General features: G+C 39.7%; 1 protein-coding gene across 1 annotated transcript in view; it reads right to left on the bottom strand.

Moving 5' to 3' along the window:
- LOC100656404 (sodium-dependent phosphate transport protein 2B-like) overlaps positions 1–19,375 on the bottom strand; it is a 74,702-nt gene extending 55,327 nt beyond the window's left edge. Inside the window, exon 1 of the mRNA XM_064285999.1 lies at positions 4,733–19,375. The gene's annotated coding sequence lies outside the window, so the exon portion shown is untranslated. The remainder of the gene's footprint in view (positions 1–4,732) is intronic.
- Between the last annotated feature and the right edge of the window lie 262 nt (positions 19,376–19,637).

The raw sequence follows: 19,637 nt of genomic DNA, 5'->3' as shown, positions 1-19,637 counted from the left end.
AGATGAGTGAGAGAGAGAGATAGAGAAAGCTGCTGCTGAGTTAACTCTGACTCGTGGTGACCTTGTGTACAACAGAAAGAAGTGTTGCCTGGTCCTACAACATCGTCATGACTGCTGGCATGTTTGAGTCCACCATTTCAGCTATTGAACCAGTCCATCTCACTGACGGTCCCCTTGCAGACCTTCTACTTCACCCAAATATATTGTCCTCCTCAACTGATTGATCCCTTCTGATGATGTGACCAAAGCAAGCAAGTCAGACAATGTTCTGCTATTACCCATAAGGTTTTCATTAGCTAGTTTTCAGAAGTAGATCACCAGGCCTTTCTTCCTAGTCTGTCTTAGTCTGGAAGTTCTGCTGAAACCTACCATAGGTGACTCTGCTGGTATTCGAAGTTCCAGTGGCATAGCTTCCAGCATCACAGCAACACATAAGTCACCACAATATGGCAAGCTGACAGATGGGTGGTGGCTCCACGCTATAGTGGGGAAAAATCCAACTACATGCTCTTCCTGCTTAAATACCCTTCCATGACTTTCCTTTGTTCTAATGATACCACTCGAGGCTTACCAAGGCCCACATTGGCCCCCATTTGTACCCTCCATTCCTGTCCCACAACTTGTAGTCCCCTGAGGGTACCATGTTCTCTTCCTTGTCCCAGTTTTGGAGTGCTTTCTTTTCCTCCCCCCTTTCACTCCATTAATTCCCATTTGGGCTTCACTTCTTCCCTTGGAGACTCTTTCCTGACCCCACCTCTGGGAAAGTCTCCTCCAGTGGTCCCCATAGCACCTTATACTTACCATCATGAAAGCATTGCATCATAATTGCCTTCATTCATCTGTCTCCTCAACAGAGCAGGCACAACTTGAGGGCTGGGCTGCATCTTTGCATACCCACTGCCTGACACATAGTAGGTAGACAAGAAATAATTTTGGAATGAATTAATGAATGAGTAGGCAACTTATTCTAATTTATGGCCTTCCTTTAGATTGCTATCATACTGACTTTAATTTGCAATTATTGTTTTATTAAGCAGCATTAGTTGCGTGCCTGCAGTGTAAGTGCCACCTGTGTATCTCAGTAAAGATCAGCTATGCCCAGCCTTCTCAGAACATTCTATCTAAGAGATTCCTACCAAACTTTGTATATACGTTTTTGGCTCATGTTACCTGGTTCCGGAGTGGGGGGAATCTTTCCATGTGTGATCATTAAGGCTGTATGTGAACTTGGTTAGGCCATGATTCTCAGTGGTTTGGCAGTTATGATGTAGTTTGGCAGTCATATGATGATGTGATCACTTCATGAGACTTGATATAAAATGATCAACTCCATGATAGGATCTGTTGTGAGTAACCAATTAGCTGAAACGGAATTCCCTTGGGGGTGTGGCCTGCATCCAATATAAATGGACATTCTGGCAATGCTCATGGGCTTTTGCTCTCTCTGGAATCTCAGCTGGTTTCTGTTTGTCTGACCTCCAGTTCTTGGGACTTGAGCTAGGGGTTTACCTCCCGTCTTGCCTACTGATCTTAGGATCTGTCTATCTTCACAGCCTCCGAGTAAGAGCCCTGCTGTCTGACCTGCTGATCGTGGGTTCACCAGCCCCTGTGGCTATATGAATCAAGAGAAGACTCCAGCCTGACCCACGGACTTGGAACATCCCAGCCTCTACAACCATGTGAGCCATTTCCTTAATATATTTCTCTCTCTCTCTCTATATATATATACTTATATAAACAAAAATTCTCACAACTTGACCAATATGCAACATCTTGATAAACGGAGAGAAGACTGACGTTGTCAAAGATTTCATTTTACTTGGATCCACAACCAATAGCCATGGAAGCAGCAGTCAGGAAATCAAAAGGTGCATTGCATTGTGCAAATCTGCTGCAAAGTACCTTTTTAAAGGGTTGAAAAGCAAAGGCGTCACCTTGAAAGCTAAAGTGCACCTGACCCTAGCCACAGTGTTTTCAATTTCCTCATATGCATGCGAAAGCTGGGTGATAAATAATGAAGTCCAAAGAAGAACTGACGCCTTTGAATTGTGGTGTTGGTGAAGAGTATTGAATATACCACAGACTGCCAAAAGAACGAACAGATCTGTCTTGGAAGAAGTACAACCAGAATGCTCCTTAGAAGCAAGAAGCAAGAAACAAGAAGCATACTTTAGACATGTTATCAGGAAGGATCAGTCCCTGGAGAAGGGCATCATGCATGGTAAAGTAGAGGGTCAGCAAAAAAGAGGAACACCCTCAATAAGATGGATTGACACAGTGGCTGCAACAATGGACTCAAGCATAACAACAATTGTGAGGATGGCACAGGACCGGGCACTGTTTGGTTCTGCTATACATATTATAGGGTTGCTATAAGTCAGAACCAATTCGATGGCGCCTAACAACAACAACAACAACATATATATTTATACATTTTATTGGTTTTCCTTCTCTAGAGAAGTCAGTCTAAGATACCATGTTCAAATTTTGGGCTCTTCGCTTCTAGATGGGCTGCATCATGAGCGTACGTTGTCTGATGCCAGAAAGAGGGGAAACTGGCTTCGTCATTCTTGTGAAATGTATTCATGGAAAGCCAATTCCACAGCCAAGAAGACAAGGAGGGTGTTGTCTCTTTCCATTTGGGGGCAGTTTTTACAAAGGAACCTGAAAACAAACCCCATTTGACAGCCTCACCTGGCAGTGCTAGATGTTTCACACTGGGCCCAAACACCATTGCCTCAAATACCCTTGTTTTGGAAAGCCTGGTCACTGGGGAAAAGGATTAGGTTTGCCATACAAAATATAGACTGCCCAGTAAAATCTGAATTCAGATAAAGTACAAATACATTTTAGTATAAGCATCATTTTTTAACAAATATAGCATGTCCGTATAAATAATGGGTACACACATATAATAAGTGGAAATGATGAAATTATGTAAAAAAGTTCTGTCATAGTGTGCCCATGCATGTACTAAGCACGTCTTGGGACAGTTCCAGAAGTGAATTTTGGCCTCTTTCACCCTCATTCAATAAAATGTTACTCATTCATCAAAAATGTTACTTTTGATCATATTTGTATAATAAATGCATAAGCCATGGTCAAGAAATCTTGGATTGAGTTCAGTAGTATGCTGGTAATCAGAAAATAAACATTTGAAATTGTGCATTAATTTAAATTATATCCGCATCACTTTTAAGTCATCATTCAGAGCCTTGAACCTACTGAAGCCTGTCCATAAATCACGTGCTACATTGGAAGTGTAAACAAAGCGAAACCTGAACTGGTATAAATGACATAGAGTAGCTATCAACAGGAATCTCCATTCAATCTGCATTGACGTAATTATCACAAGTCTTCTGACTCTGACTTTTAAATGGAGGAGTAAACAAAGCAGAACTATCACAGGATTTCCCCTGGTTCAAGAGCTGAATGAGAAAACCTTATTAGATCATCTTAAGTGAAACCATTAAGCTAGGTTAAAAAAAAAAAAAAAAAAATCACTGTCCAGTCCATTCTGACTCATAGCAACCCTATAGGACAGAGTAAAATTGCCCCATAGGATTTCAAAGGAGCAGCTGGTGGATCCAAACTGCCAACCTTTTGGTTAGCAGCCTGAGCTCTTAACCATTTCGTCACCAGGGCTCCATTTTCGGTCTGCTTATTTTATAGTCTAATTATGTCTTATTAGCGCTAATGTCTTCCATCGCTGATCATAAGTCCCCTTAGTCAAATGCTTGCGAGCATATAAAAAGACCTTTGCTTCTTGCACGCCTCACGTTTGAATTTTGTGATCTCTTTAGTGGTTAAGAGCTCAGATGTTAACCAAAAGGTCAGCAGTTTGAATCTACCAACCACTCCTTAGAAGCCTTATGGGGCAGTTCTACTCTGTCCTACAGGGTCGCTGTGAGTCAGGAATCGATTTGACTGCAACGGGTTTGTTTTTTTTGGGGGGGAACCAAACAGTTATCAATTATATTGTGCACATTTTTTAGTTTATGAATTTAAGCCTCAGAACCCTTTAGGATCATGGCAAGACTTAAACGCAAGTCCTACACCACCAACTTCAAGCTGAAAGTCTTTTCGAGGGTGGAAGAAACAAGCAACAAAACAGCATGGAGAGAGTTCAAAGTTGAAGAGTCATCATTTCCCGAATGGAGAAAGGAGAAAAAGGAGGTGGAGAAAATGAATCCATGAAAACACGCATATCATGGGCCCAAAGCAAAATGGCCTGAGTTAGACAATGACTTTAAAAAGTGGATTATTTCTCGAGGGGAACAAAATCGAGCTGTCTATATTGTCACAATTCAGATCAAAGCAAAGCTTTCAGCAAATAAAAGAATCCCAGATTTCAAGGTGGGTTTCACCTGGATTTCTAAATTCATGAAAAGGAATGGTCTTTCTGTAACAATGAGAACCACTGATGATGATAATGAATGATTAAACAAAAGTGACCTATTTTAAGATGAAAACAGTTTCTTCTGGTGACTTTTATTTCTTGATTTCAAATATATTGATTATCAAAAATTGTTTCAGTTTAAGACTTATGAAAGCAATTGAATATATAAACAACATCTTGTTCTTGTAATTTTAGGCCTAGGATAATTTCTTACTTACTAATTTCTACCTCTTTGTGCACTCATACTCTCTGGTTTCAACATGGCGTCCCATTTCCATCGCCGAGCCCGTTTAGTTCACCATTGGTTGCACTTGGTTTAGGATTAATACCTACCTTAAATGAAGTTTCCATGAGATCAGATTTATCCGGATAACATTAAATCTGTTGGCCAAGAAAAAAAAAAAATTGAAATTGAAGTCAGCAACATGTAAAAAATATTGGTATAACGCACTTATGAAAATAACACGTGGGGGTTGTGAGGTTGGCAAAAAAGTATAACGCCCGTGTTATTTGAGTAAAAACACAGTAATCAACTTACTGAATTGCTTATAAACTGGACAGAGTTTTATCAGGATCTGTTAGTTACGACCCAGGCAAAGCATTCACATCTCTTAAACCAAACCCGTTGCCATCAAGTTGATTTCAACTCATGGCGACCCCTTGTGTTACAGGGTAGAACTGCTTCATAGAGCTTTTGTATTAAACTGAAATGTATGAAATTGCTGTTATTCAGTTGTTCCTGATCTACGAAAGTGGTAATTTCATATGGTTCAGCCTTAGCACTTGCCCCTCTCCTGCCTCAAGCTTGCTTCACAACGTTAATTTCCTCTTTGATGCTTCTTTTTTACTTATTTTTCTTAATCCATCTCATTTTGTCTATTTGTAAACTACCTTCAGTCTTTTGTGGAGTAACACACAGAAATTAAAGTCACCTATTTCCCATTCCTACAGATAACTACTATGAACATTTTTATGTTTTTCTCTGCATATTTATATACATTGCTAAGCAAGGTTGAAGCAGCCTATGGTTATGTCAGTCTGTGTTCTGTTCCTTTAGCGTTTCTCCATTTGAACCTGGTTCTTTGAGTCAACCTCTAGTGCTTTCCTACGACTATGCAACACATCATTTGAATTTCTTAAATTCTGACTGAATATCAGGGGGTAGATCACCATCATTGGGCTTGACTGAACAATTTTTTTTTTTTATTGTACTTTAGATGAAGGTTTACAAAACAAGCTAGTTTCTCATCAAACAGTGCACACATTGTTCTATGATGCCGGTTAACAACATCACAACATGTCAACACTCTCCCTTCTCAACCCTGGGTTCCCTATTACCAGCTTTCCTGTTCCCTCCTGCCTTCCAGTCCCTGCCCCAAGGCTGGTGCAGCCCTTTAGTCTTGTTTTGTTCCATGCGCCTGTTCAATCTTTGGCTGAAGGGTGAACCTCAGAAGTGACCTCATTACTGAGCTGAAAGGGTGTCTGGGGGCCATACTCTCAGGGTTTCTCCAGTCTCTGTCAGGCCAGCAAGTCTGGTCTTTGTTTTTGAATTAGAATTTTGTTCTACGTTTTTCCCCAGCTCTGTTTGGGACCCTCTATTGTGACCTCTGTCAGAGCAGTCAGTGGTGGTAGCCAGGCATCATCTAGCTTCAGTGGACTCAGTCTGGTGGAGGCCATGGTAGACGTGATCCATTTGTCCTTTGGGCTAATCTTTCCCTTGTTTGAGTGAACAATTTTACAATCATCAACACAGCATAGAGTCTTGAAGAAGCTCCAATGACTGTAAAAGTTCATGATGGTTTTGGTCAGGTATTATTTTTGGAGCCACTTGTGCAGGCTTTTATGATGCAATCCATCTGATACCCCCTTTTTTTGGCACCAGGCTCCAGGCCCGCTGACCCTCAGGGGAGGGTACCTGAGCGAGTAGACCCAGAATGCAGCTGCCTGCCCTCCAGGTCTGGCCTTAGCAGCTGGGAGCCAAGCAGGCAGCCTTTGCCACCCTGGCTCCTTTCTTGCTTCAGTGACTGGCAGCTTTTTCTGCTGGGGAATTTGGAATGAGCAGGGCAAGGCCAGGACTTTCCCCATCAGAATGAATCCCTTGAATTTCCCAGGCCCGGTGACCCAAAGGGTGTGGCACTGAACGGAAGAAGACAAAAGAGAGCCTGGGGTCCTGGGTACCCTTCTTGTTTCAGCACAATCGTGCCCCGGGGAAGGGAGTCATCTTACCCTTCTCTGCAGCCTTTTTCTGCCACTTCTTTGTACGTGAGTGATTAGATGCACCAGAGAGCCCAGAGGACAGACCATGTGTGCTGGTAGAAAGAGTACTAGGCCAGGATCTGAACACCTGAGAAGGTATTCAGTGGGAGGATGAAAACTGGCGGCCTGTAGACCTAAATCAAGGAGGCTGGGCGGTGCAAGCAACTTGCAACTGGCTACTAACCCAAAGGTTGGCAGTTTGAGCCCATTCAGTGGCTACTCAGAAGAGAGTCCTGGTGAACTGCTTGCCTAAAGATTGTCGTTGTTAGCTGCTGTCACAGCCACTCCACATGACCAAGCAGAATTGTCCCATAAAATGTCTTAAACATTTTATTGTGCTTTAGGTGAAAGTTTACACAGTAAATTAATTTTCCCATCAATATTTCATACAGAAATTGTTCTGTGACATTAGTTGCAAACCCCACAATGTGTCGGTACTCTCCCCATTTCCTCCCCGGGCTCCCCATTTTCATTTGTCACATTTCCCTACCCCTCCCTGCCTTCTCATCTTTGCTTTTGGGCGAATGTCCTTTTGGTCTCTGTGCAGTTGATTATTCTAAGGAACGCATTCCTCACAGGTGTTATTATTTATTGTATAGGTCAGACTATTCTTTGACTGAGAGGTGGTCTCTGTGAGTGTCTTCAGCTTCCAGTTAGAAGGTTTTCTTAGGGCAATAGTCTTGTGGGTTCCTCAAGTCTCTATCAAACCAGTAAGTCCAGTCTTTTTTTTTTATGAATTTGAGTTTTGTTGTACATTTGTTGCCCGTTCAAATTGGGACCTTCTATTGCAATCCAGGTCAGAGTGGTCGGTAGTGGTAGCCAGGAACCATCTAGCTCTTCTGGTCTCAGATTAGATGAGGCTGTGGTTCATGTGGGCCATTAGTCCCTTGGACTAATTGCTTTCTTGAGTCTTTGAATTTCTTCATTCTCCTTTGTTCCAGACAGGAAGAGGCCAATAGTTGCATTGAAGATGGCTGTTCATGAGGTTTTAAGACCCTGGATACTACCCACCAGACTAGGATGCAAAACATTATCTTTATGAGCTGTGTTATGCCAATTGACCTAGATGACTTCCGAGACTATGGTCCTTAGCCTTCAAGCCCAATAGCTCAGTCCCACAAGGTGTTTGGTTATGTCCAAGAAATCTCCATAACTGTGCCCCTGTGATGGTTAGAGTTGTGTGTCAATTTGGCTGTGCCATGATTCTCAGTGGTTTGGCAGTTATGATGTAGTTTGGCAGTTATCTAATGATGTGATCAATTCCATGATGAGATCTGCCATGAGCAGCCAGTCAATTGAAAGGGACATTCCTTGGGCATGTGGCCTGCCTTAAGTATGTAAATAGATGTTCCAGCAAGGCTTTCGCTGCGCATCCCACATTGAGCTCGTCATCAGGTACCTGACCTCTGGTTCTTGGGACTTCAGCTAGCAGCTTACTTACAGTCTTGGGATGCATCAGCCTCTACAGTGTGTGAGCCAGTGGCCTGCCATCTGACCTGCCAATCTTGGGTTCATCAGCCCCTGCAGCTACTTCAGTCAGGAGAAGCCTCCAGCCTGATGTCTGGCCCACGAATTTCAGGCGTGCCAGCTTCTTTCACTGCCTGAGCCACTTCCTTGAGATTAATCTCTCTCTCTCTCTCTCTTTCTCCCTCTCTCTCTCTTTCTCCCTCTCTCTCTCTTTCTCCCTCTCTCTCTCTACATATACGTGTGTGTGTGTGTGTGTGTGTGTGTGTATGGGTGTTGAAAGTGAAGAGGACTTGAAGCACTTGCTGATGAAGATCAAAGGCCACAGTCTTCAGTATGGATTATGCCTCAACATAAAGAAAACAAAAATCCTCACAACTGGAGCAATAAGCAACATCATGATAAACGGAGAAAAGATTGAAGTTGTCAAGGACTTCGTTTTACTTGGATCCACAATCAACAGCCATGGAAGCATCAGTCAAGAAATCAAAAGACGCATTGCATTGGGCAAATCAGCGGCAAGGGACCTCTTTAAAGTGTTGAAGAGCAAAGATGTCACCTCGAAGACTAAGGTATGCGTGTACCGAGCCATGGTATTTTCAATTGCATCATATGCAACGAATAAGGAAGACTGAAGAAGAAATGAAGCCTTTGAATTGTGGTGTTGGCAAAGAATATTAACTATACCACGGACTGCCAAAAGAACGAACAAAGCTGTCTTGGAGGAAGTACAACCAGAATGCTCCTTAGAAGCAAGGATGGTGAGATTGTATCTTACATACTTTGGACATGTTGTCAGAAGGGATCAGTCCCTGGAGAAGGACATCCTGCTTGGTAAAGTGGAGGGTCAGCAGAAAAGTGGAAGATGTTCAGCTAGAGGGACTGACACAGTGGGCTCAACAATGGGCTCAAGTATAACAACGATTGCCAGCACGGCAGTGTTTTGTTCTGTAGTACATAGGGTCTCTATGAGTCAGGACTGACTCGACAGCACCTGACAACAACAGCAAATATATATATATACATATATATATATGTATTTATGTATGTATCTGACTGGTTTTGTTTCTCTAGAGAACCCAGCCTAAGACAATCCTTTTGTACTTTATTATATATATGAATATACGTACTGAACTTACAAACATGTATGTAGAAATTACCACAGCCATACCTATATAAGCAATGTGGGTGTATTCCCATACGACTTCCCTTACCTATTTAACATACATGTATCCTCTTGAAAATTATTGTTTGTTCTTACTGTTGTTGCAGACTTGTATATGTTATAGTATTTACCCTGGTTGCCCTTTATTCCTGTGTCCTGTGTCGCTCTCAGTGTCTTCTTTCGTCTCAGTCCCATTGTAATGACTTCCCTGTATAGTGTATTGTCTTTCCCTTCACCAATATAATCATGTATCTACTATCTAGTTCCAACACTTAATCTGTCAGTTTGTTGTAACGTGGTGGATTGCGTGTTGCCAGTGGCATTTCAAATACCAGCATGGGCACCCATGGCGGACAAATTTCAGCAGAACTTCCAGACTAAGACAGGCTAGGAAGAAGGACCTGACAATCAATTTCTAAAAAATTTGACCAGTAAAAACGTTATAAATAGCAGTGGAACACTGTCTGATATAGTGTCGGAAGATGAGCCCTTCAGGTCAGAAGTCACTCAAAGTATGACTGAGGAAAAGCTGCCTCCTCAAAGTAGAGTCAACCTTAATAACGTGGATGGAGTAAAGCTTTTGGGACCGTCATCTGCTGATGTGGCTTGAATCAAAACGAGAAGAAGCAGCTGCATACATCCATTAATAATTGGAACATGGAATTTATGAAGTATGAATCTAGGAAAATAGGAAATCATCAAAAATTAAATAGGTATTTGTGAGCTGAAATGGACTGGTATTGGCCATTTTGAATTGGATAATCATATGACCTACTTTGCTGAGAATGACAACTTGAAGAAGAATGGCATCGCATTCACCATCAAAAAAGAACATTTCAAGATCTATCCTGAAGTACAGTGCTGTCAGTGACAGGATAATTTTCATACACCTACAAGGAAGACCAGTTAATATGACTATTATTCAAACTTACACACCAACTACTAATGCAAAAGATGAAGAAATTGAAGATTTTTACCAACTTCTGCAGTCTGAAATTGATCAAACATGTAATCAAGATGCACTGATAATTAGTAGAGACTGAAATGTGAAAGTTGGAAACAAAGAAGGACAAATAGTTGGAAAATATGGCCTTGGTGATAGAAACGTTGCCAGGGATCACATGATAGAGCTCTGCAAGACCAACAACTTACTCATTGTAAGTACCTTTTTTCAACAACTTAAACAGCGACTACACACGTAGACCTCAAAGAATGGAATACGCAGGAATCAAATCAACTACATCTGTGGAAAGAGACAATGGAAAGGCTAAATATCATCAGTCAGAACAAGGCCAGTGGCCGACTCTGAAACAGACCTTCAATTGTTCATATGCAAGTTCGAGTTGAAGATGAAGAAAATCAAAACAAGTTCACGAGAGTCAAAGTAAGACTTTGAGTATATCCCACCAAAATTTGGAGACCATCTTAAGAGTAGGTTTGACTCATTAAACACTAATGACCGAAGACCAAACAAGTTATGAGACAACATCAAGGACATCATACATGAAGAAAGCAAAAGGTCATTAAAAAGACAGGAAAGACCAAAAAGAATGTTAGACGAGACTCTGAAATTTGCTCTTAAATGTAGAGTAGCTAAAGCAAATGGAAGAAATAATCATGTAAAAGAACTGATTTCAAGAGAAGATTTCAAAGGGCAGCTCCAGAAGACAAAGTCAAGTATTACAACGAAATGGGCAAAGACCTGGAGTTAGAAAATCAAAAGAGAAGAACACACTCAGCATTTCTCAAGCTGAAAGAACTGAAGAAAAAATTCAAGCCTCGAGTTGCAATATGGAAGGATTCCATGGGCAAAAAATTGAGACACAGGAAGCATCAAAAGAACATGGAAGGAATATACAGAGTACTGTACCAAAAAGAATTGGTCAGTGTTAAACCATTTCAGGAGGTTATATATAATCAAGAGCTGATGGTACTGAGGAAGAAGTCCAAGTTGCACTGAAGGCACTGGTGAAAAACAAGATGCCAGGAATTGACAGGATATCAACTGAGGGGATGTTTCAACAAATGGATGCAACACGGAAAGTGCACACAGGTCTATGCCAAGAAATTTGGAAGACAGCTACCTGGCCAGCCAGCTGAAAGAGATCCATATTCATGGCCATTCCAAAGAAAGGTGATTCTATGGAAAGCAGAAATTATCAAACAATATAATTAATATCACACAGAAATGAAATTATGTTAGATATAATTCAAAAACAGTTGCAGCAGTACATCAACAGACTGCCATAAATTCAAACCAGATTCAGAAGAGGACATGAAATAAGGGACATCATTTTTTATGTCAGATGGATCTTGGTTGAAAGCCAAGAAAACGAGAAAGATGTTTACCTGTATTTTATTTTAGTGTGGTTTAAAATCAGGAAAGGTGTGCGTTAGGGTTGTATCCTTTCACCACACTTATTCAACCTGTATGCTGAGCAAATAATCCGAGAAGCTGAACTAAATAAAGAAGGACGTGGCATCAGGATTGGAGGAAGACTCACTAACAACCTGAGTTGTGCAGATGACACAATCTTCCTTGCTGAAAGTGAAGATGCACTTACTGATAAAGATCAAAAACTACAGCCTTTAGTAGGAAATACACCTCAATACAAAGAAAACAAAAAAAATCCTCACAAATTGACCAATAAGCAATATGAAGATAAATGGAGAAAATATTGAAGTTGTCAAAGATTTCATTATACTAGGACCCACAATCAACACCCTTGGAAACAGGAGTCAAGAAATCAAGGGACATAATAGTTTATTTGAACATACTCCTTTACAGTACTTTATACATTTTCTCATGCTATTCTATTCCATAAATCTCTTGCTGTAGCCTTATCTTCTAATTCCATTAGTATAGCTTTTCCTTTCTTTTTTCTTCCCATTTTAACATTTGGTAGTCTATTATATTCCTGTTCACAATTTCTCACCTTTTTCGAATTTTTGAAGGGGGATGTATCACTTGTATTAAAAGTCTAAATTAACTTTAAAATCATTTTGTCGGGTTCTGAAAAATATTCTGAATTTGTTAATTGACTTGACAACTGGCACTTTCAAATACGTGTTTAATCTTTCTATTAAAGAATATGCTGTTGTGTTTATTCATTCAAGCTTATTTTGAGACCTATCAGTAATATTTTGACATTGTTGTCCATAAAATTTCTCATTAAAATGTTGTCTAGTATTTGATGAATTACTAGTTTTGTTTTGTTACATTATATTTGACATATTTTCTCAACAACAACAAAAAAGAAATCAAAGGACATATTGCGTTGGCCAAATCTGCTGCAAAAGACTTCTTTAAAGTGTTAAAAAGCAAAGATGTCACTTTAAGGACTAAGGTGTGCCTGACCCAAACCACGGTATTTTCAATCACCTCAAAGGCATGTGAAAGCTGGACAATGAATTAGAAGACCAAAGAAGAATTAACACCTTTGAATTATGGTGTTGGTGAAGAATATTGAATATACCATGGACTGCCAGAAGAATGAACAAATCTGTCTTGGAAGAAGTACAGCCAGAAAGCTCCTTAGAACAGAAGATGGCAAGACTTTGTCTCTCATACTTTGGACCTGTTATCAGGAGGGACCAGTCCCTGAAGAAGGACATCATGCTTGGTAAAGTAGAAAAAAAGAAAAAAGTAGAGGATCTGTGAAAAAGAAAACCCTCAAGAAGATAGATGGATTGCCACAGTGGTTGTAACAATGGGCTCAAACATAAAAATGATTGTGAGGATGATGAAGAACCAAGCAGTGTTTCATTCTGTTGTACATAAGAATGCTATGAGTTGGAACCTAACAACAGCAACCACGTTTTAGACACTGACTAGTGATGGGGACATAAGATAAAAAGATGGACAATATTCTTACCTTCATGGGGCTTATAGTCTATCGAGCAAGACTTGGAAGTTGTCTTCTATTTTGTTGAGATTATAGATAATGCTATCATGAACATCTTTATATTTTCATCTTCGTTCTTCATTTGAAGAATACTCTTATAATCTGAGGGACATTGTTATAAGGTCAAACAGTCTAAAGAGTTTTATGGCTACATAATAACACGCTACTAATTTGCTTTTTTATAGGCTTTTCCAAATTATAACTCAACAACAGTGGATAAGTATAGAAGGATGGCTGAAATCTTCTTAGCACTGGGTGTTTTCATGATTTAATATTGTCAATTGAATAACTGTAACTTGATACTTACTGTTTTAAATTGCATTTATTTGATTACTAGTAAAGCTGGACACTCTTTTACTTGTTTATGACATTTTATTTTTTGTATTTTCTTTAATGTGAATTTTCTGTTCTTGTTCTTTGTCCATTTTTCTATTGGAGTTTTGATACATTTTTTAAATTTAAAACATAGTTTTTTTTTTTAATACATTTGCCTTGTAGACAACAAAACTTAGGTTATTACATTTCATACAAATATTCCTCTAGTATCTTCCCTTTTATTTTAATCTGTTATTTTTCTATTGATCAGAGACTTCAAATTTTTATAAAGTCATTTTTTTTTTTCTTTTCTTCTACCTCAACTTTTTAGAGTACTTTCCTTTGAAGGAATGGAGAAATAGTCTGTTGTATTTTCTGCTGTTATATGTGTGTGCTTGTGCACCTTAAAGATACTTAATACTTTATTTAGAGGTTATTTGGCAGCCTAGTGGAGATTAAGATTTGAGACCCTGGGCCTTCTCTGCTTATGTTTGAATCTCAGCTCTGCCACTTTCAAGTTGTGTGAACTTGGGCAAGTTTCTTAACCTCTTTATGTCTTAGTTTCCTCATTTGTAAAATGGGGAGAATAGTAAATATTCTCAATGTGTTATTATGAGGATTAAATGAATATCTATAAAGCAGAGCCCCAAAAGAAACAAACCCGTTGCCATCAAGTCAATTCCTACTCATGGAGGCCCCATGCACTACAGAGTAGAATTGCTCCATAGGGTTTTCTGTAATCATAAAAGAAGAAGATTGCTCCGCCTTTCTTCTACGGTACTGGTGGGTGAGTTCCAACAACCAACCTTTAGGTTAGTAGTAGAGTGTAAACCATTTGCACCTCCTCAATGCGTAGCATATAGCAAACAGTCAGAAAATGTTAATTACTCTTATTTTATCACAGTTATTGCACAGAATGGTGTGAGATTCAACCTGTGTTAGATGGTATACAATCCAGTGGATGGTGATTCTCATTTAGATTGTTGTCAGTGGCAGTTAAAAGGAAAGTCAGAGGCAGGATATAAGTCATTAAATCACGATCCTAGATTCTTTGAAGGGCAACAATCCAGTTTAATTTGTAAAGCCCCAGTGGTAAGTAACATTGTTTTTTTCCTTGTTTCTTGGTCTCGCCATAGTTCATGATGGAGAGTGCATGTCTCCCAGGCAGTATACCATTCATTCCTTACGAAGCACCTCTATGGTTAGGTTCTTTATTGTTTTATTGAATCCTCAGAGCCTTACAAGGCAGGTCCTACCTTTGAGGGCCAAGAACAGGGTACTGTCTTAGTTATCTAGCACTGCTATAACAGAAATACCACAAGCTGATGGTTTTATTGTTGTTGTTGTTAGGTACTATCGAGCTGGTTCCAACTCATAGCGGCCCTATGTACAACAGAACAAAACAATGCCCTGTCTTATGCCATTCTCACAATCGTTGCTACGCTCGAGCCCATTGTTGCAGCCACTGTGTCAATCCATCTCATTGAAGGTCTACCTCTTTTTCACTGATCCTCTACTTTACCAAGCATGACGTCCCTCTCCAGAGACTGGTCCCTCCTGATAACATATCCAACATACGTGAGACAAAGTCTCACCGTCCTCGATTCTAATGACCATCCTGGCTGTACTTCTTCAAAGACAGAAAGTCCATGATATAGTCAATATTCTTCGCCAGCACCATAATCAAAGGCATCAATTCTTCTTTGGTCTTCTATATTCATTATCCAGCTTTCACACACATATGAGCTGATTGAAAACACCATGATTTGGGTGAGGCACACCTTAGCCCTTTAAGTGACATCTTCGCTTTTTAATGCTTTAAAGAGATTTTTTTCAGCAGATTTGCCCAATGCAATGTGTCATTTGATTTCTTGACTCTGCTTCCACAGGTATTGATTGTGGGTCCAATTAAAATGAAATCCTTGACAACTTCAATCTTTTCTCCATTTATCATGATGTTGCTTATTGCTCCAGTTGTGAGAATTTTTGTTTGTTTATGTTGAGGTGTAATCCATACTGAAGGCTGTGGTCTTTGATCTTCATCTGTAAGTGCTTCAAGTCCTCTTCACTTTCAGCAAGCAAGGTTGTGTCATCTGCATATCGAAGGCTGTTAAGGAGTCTTCCACTGATCTTGGTGCCACGTTCTTCTCCATATAGTCCAGGCTCTTGGATTATTTGCTCAGCATACAGATTGAATAAGTATGTGAAAGTATACAACCCTGATGCACACCTTTCCAGATTTTAAACCATGCAGTATCCACTTGTTCTATTGGAACGACATGCCTCTTGGTCTAAGTACAGGTTCCTCATGAGCACAATTGTTTTAGAATTCCCATTCTTTGAAATGTTATCCATAATTTGTTATGATCCACAAAGTTGAATGCCTTTGCATAGTCAATAAAACACAGGTGAACATCCTTCTGGTATTCTCTCCTTTCAGCCAGGATTCATCCTGACATCGGCAGTGATATCCCTTGTTCCACACCATCTTCTGAATCCAGATGGTTTGAGCAAACAGAAATTTACTCTCACACAGTTTAGGAGGCTGTTGTTATTAGGTGCCATCGAGTCAGTTCCATCTCATAGTCACCCTGTGTACAACAGAATGAAACACTGCCCAATCCTGCACCACCCTCACAATTGTTGCTGTATTTGAACCCATTGTTGGAGCCACTGTGGCAATTCATCTAGTTGAGGGCCTTCCTCTTTTTTGCTGACCCTCTACTTTTACCAAGCATGATATCTGTCATGGATTGAATTGTGTCCCCCAAAACATCTGTCAGCTTGGCTAGGCCATGATTCCCAGTATTGTGTGATCATCTACCATTTTGTCATCGGACCTGATTTTCCTGTGTGTTGTAAATCCTACCTTTATGATGTTAATAAGGCAGGATTAAAGGTAGTTATGTTAATGGAGCAAGACTCAATCTACAAGATTAGGTTGTGTTTTAAGTCAATCTCTTTTGAGATATAAAAAAGAGAAGCACACAGAGAGACAGAGAAACCTCATATCACCAAGAAATAGAACCGGAATAGCGCACATCCTTTGGACCTGGGTTCCCTGCTCTGAGAAGCTCCTCTACTGGGGAAGATTGATGACAAGGACCTTATCCCACAGCTGACAGAGACAGAAAGCCTTCCCCTTGAGCCGGTACCCTGAATTCAGACTTCTAGCCTCCTAGACTCTGAGAGAATAAATTTCTCTTTGTTAAAACCATCCACTGTGTTATTTCTGTTATAGCAGCACTAGCTAACTGAAACAATGTCCTTCTCCAGGGACTAGCCCCTCTTGATAACATGTCCAAAGTATATGAGACGATGTCTTGCTATCCTCGCTTCCAAGGAGCACACTGGGTGTATATTTCTTCCAAGACAGACTTGTTTGCCCTTTTGGAAGTCCATAGTATATTCAATATTCTTCGCCAACACCATAATTCATAGGCATCAATTCTTAGTTCTTCCTTATACGCTGTCCGGTTTTCCCATGCATACGAAGTGATTAAAAATATGGCTTGTCCACCATATCCCTGATACCAAAACCAGGTAAAGACACCACCAAAAAAAGAAAATTATAGACCTATATCCCTCATGAATGTAGATGCAAAAATCCTCACAAAATTCTAGCCAGTAGAATTCAACAACATATCAAAAAAATAATTCACCATGACCAAGTAGGATTCATACCAGGTATGCAGGGATGGTTCAACATTAGAAAAACAATGAATGTAATCCACCACATAAATAAAACAAAAGGCAAGAATCACATGATTTTATCAATTGAGGCAGAAAAGGCATTTGACAAAGTTCGCACACATTCATGATAAAAACTCTCAGCAAAATAGGAATAGAAGGAAAATTTCTCAACATAATAAAGGGTGTTTATACAAAGTCAACAGCCAACATCACCCTAAATGGAGAGAGCCTGAAAACATTCCCACTAAGATCGGGAACCAGACAAGGATGCCCTTTATCGCCACTGTCATTCAACGTTGTGCTGGAAGTCCTAGCCAGAGCAATTAGGCTAGAGAAAGAAATAAAGGGCATCCAGAATGGCAATGAAGAAGTAAAAGTATCTCTATTTGCAGATGACATGATCTTATATACAGAAAACCCTAAGCAATCCTCCAGAAAACTACTAAAACTAATAGAAGAGTTCAGCAGAATATTGGGATACAAGATAAACATACAAAAATCAGTTGAATTTCTCTACACCAACAAAAAGAACATTGAAGAGGAAATCACCAAATCAATGCCATTTACAGTAGCCCCCAAGAAGATAAAATACTTAGGAATAAATCTTACCAGAGATGTAAAAGACTTACACAAAGAAAACTACAGTACACTTCTGCAAGAAACCAAAAGAGACTTACATAAGTGGAAGAACATACTTGCTCATGGATAAGAAGACTTAACATTATAAAAATGTCTATTTTACCAAAAGTGATCTATACATTTAATGCAATTTCGATCCAAATCCCAACGACATTCTTTAATGAGATGGAGAAACAAATCACCAATTTCATATGGAGGCCCTGGATAAATAAGGCATTACTGAAAAAGAAGAACAAAGTAAGAGGCCTTACTTTACCTGATTTTAGAACCTATTATACCACCACAGTAGTCAAAACAGCCTGGTACTGGTACAACAACAGATACACGGACCAATGGAACAGAATTGAGAATCCAGACATAAATCCATCCACATATGTGCAGCTGATATTTGACAAAGGCCCCAAAACAGTGAAATGGGGAAAAGACAGTCCTTTTAACAAATGGTGCTGGCAGAACTGGATATTCATCTGGAAAAAAATGAAACAAGAACCATACCTCACTCCGTGCACAAAAACTAACTTAAAATGGATCAAAGACCTAAATATAAAATCTAAAACGATAAAGATCATGGAAGAAAAAATAGGGACAACGTTGGGAGCCCTAATACATGGCATAAATCGTATAGAAAACATTATAAAGAATGTAGAAGAAAAACTAGATAACTGGGAGCTCCTAAAAAGCAAACGCTTATGCTCATCCAAAGACTTCACCAAAAGGGTAAAAAAATTACCTACAGACTGGGAAAAATTTTTAAGCTATGACATTTCTGATCAGCACCTGATCTTTAAAATCTACATAATACTGCAAAAACTCAACTGCAAAAAGACAAATAACCCAATTAAAAAATGGGCAAAAGATATGAATAGACACTTCACTAAAGAAGACATTCAGGTAGCTAACAGATATATGAGGAAATGTTCATGATCATTAGCCATTAGAGAAATGCAGATCAAAACCACAATGAGATTTCATCTCACTCCAGCAAGGCTGGCATTAATCCAAAAAACACAAAAGAATAAATGTTGGAGGGGCTGTGGAGAGATTGAAACACTTCTTCACTGCTGGTGGGAATGTCAAATGGTGCAACCACTTTGGAAATCGATTTGGCACTTCCTTAAAAAGTTAGAAATAGAACTACCATACGATCCAGCAATCCCACTCCTTGGCATATATCCTAGAGAAATAAGAGCCTTTACATGAACAGACATATGGACACCCATGTTTATTGCAGCACTCTTTACAATAGCAAAAACATGGAAGCAACCAAGGTGCCCATCAATGGATGAATGGATAAATAAATTATGGTATATTCACACAATGGAATACTACATATCGATAAAGAACAGTGAGGAATCTGTGAAACATTTCATAACTTGGAGGAACATGGAGGAACCTGGAAGGCATTATGCTGAGTGAAATTTCACTAACATGAGTGAAATTGGTCAGTTGCAAAAGGACAAATATTGTATAAGACCACTATTATAAGAACTTGAGAAATAGTTTAAACTAAGAAGAAAACATTCTTTTGTGGTTACGAGAGGGACAAGGGAGGGAGGGTGGGAGAGGGGTATTCACTAATTATACAGTAGATGAGAACTACTTTAGGTGAAGGGAAAGACAGCACACAGTACAGGGGAGGTCAGCACAACTGGACTAAACCAAAAGCAAAGAAGTTTCCTGAATAAACTGAATGCTTCGAAGGCCAGCATAGAAGGGGCAGGGGTCTGAGGACCATGTTTCAGGGGACATCTAAGTCAATTGGCATAATAAAATCTATTAACAAAACATTCTGCATCCCACT

Source organism: Loxodonta africana, chromosome 5 (assembly GCF_030014295.1).
Source record: "Loxodonta africana isolate mLoxAfr1 chromosome 5, mLoxAfr1.hap2, whole genome shotgun sequence".
NCBI classification, from domain to species: domain Eukaryota; kingdom Metazoa; phylum Chordata; class Mammalia; order Proboscidea; family Elephantidae; genus Loxodonta; species Loxodonta africana.
The sequence above is the reverse complement of the archived record's forward strand: the minus strand, read 5'-3'. Positions and strand labels throughout refer to the sequence as shown.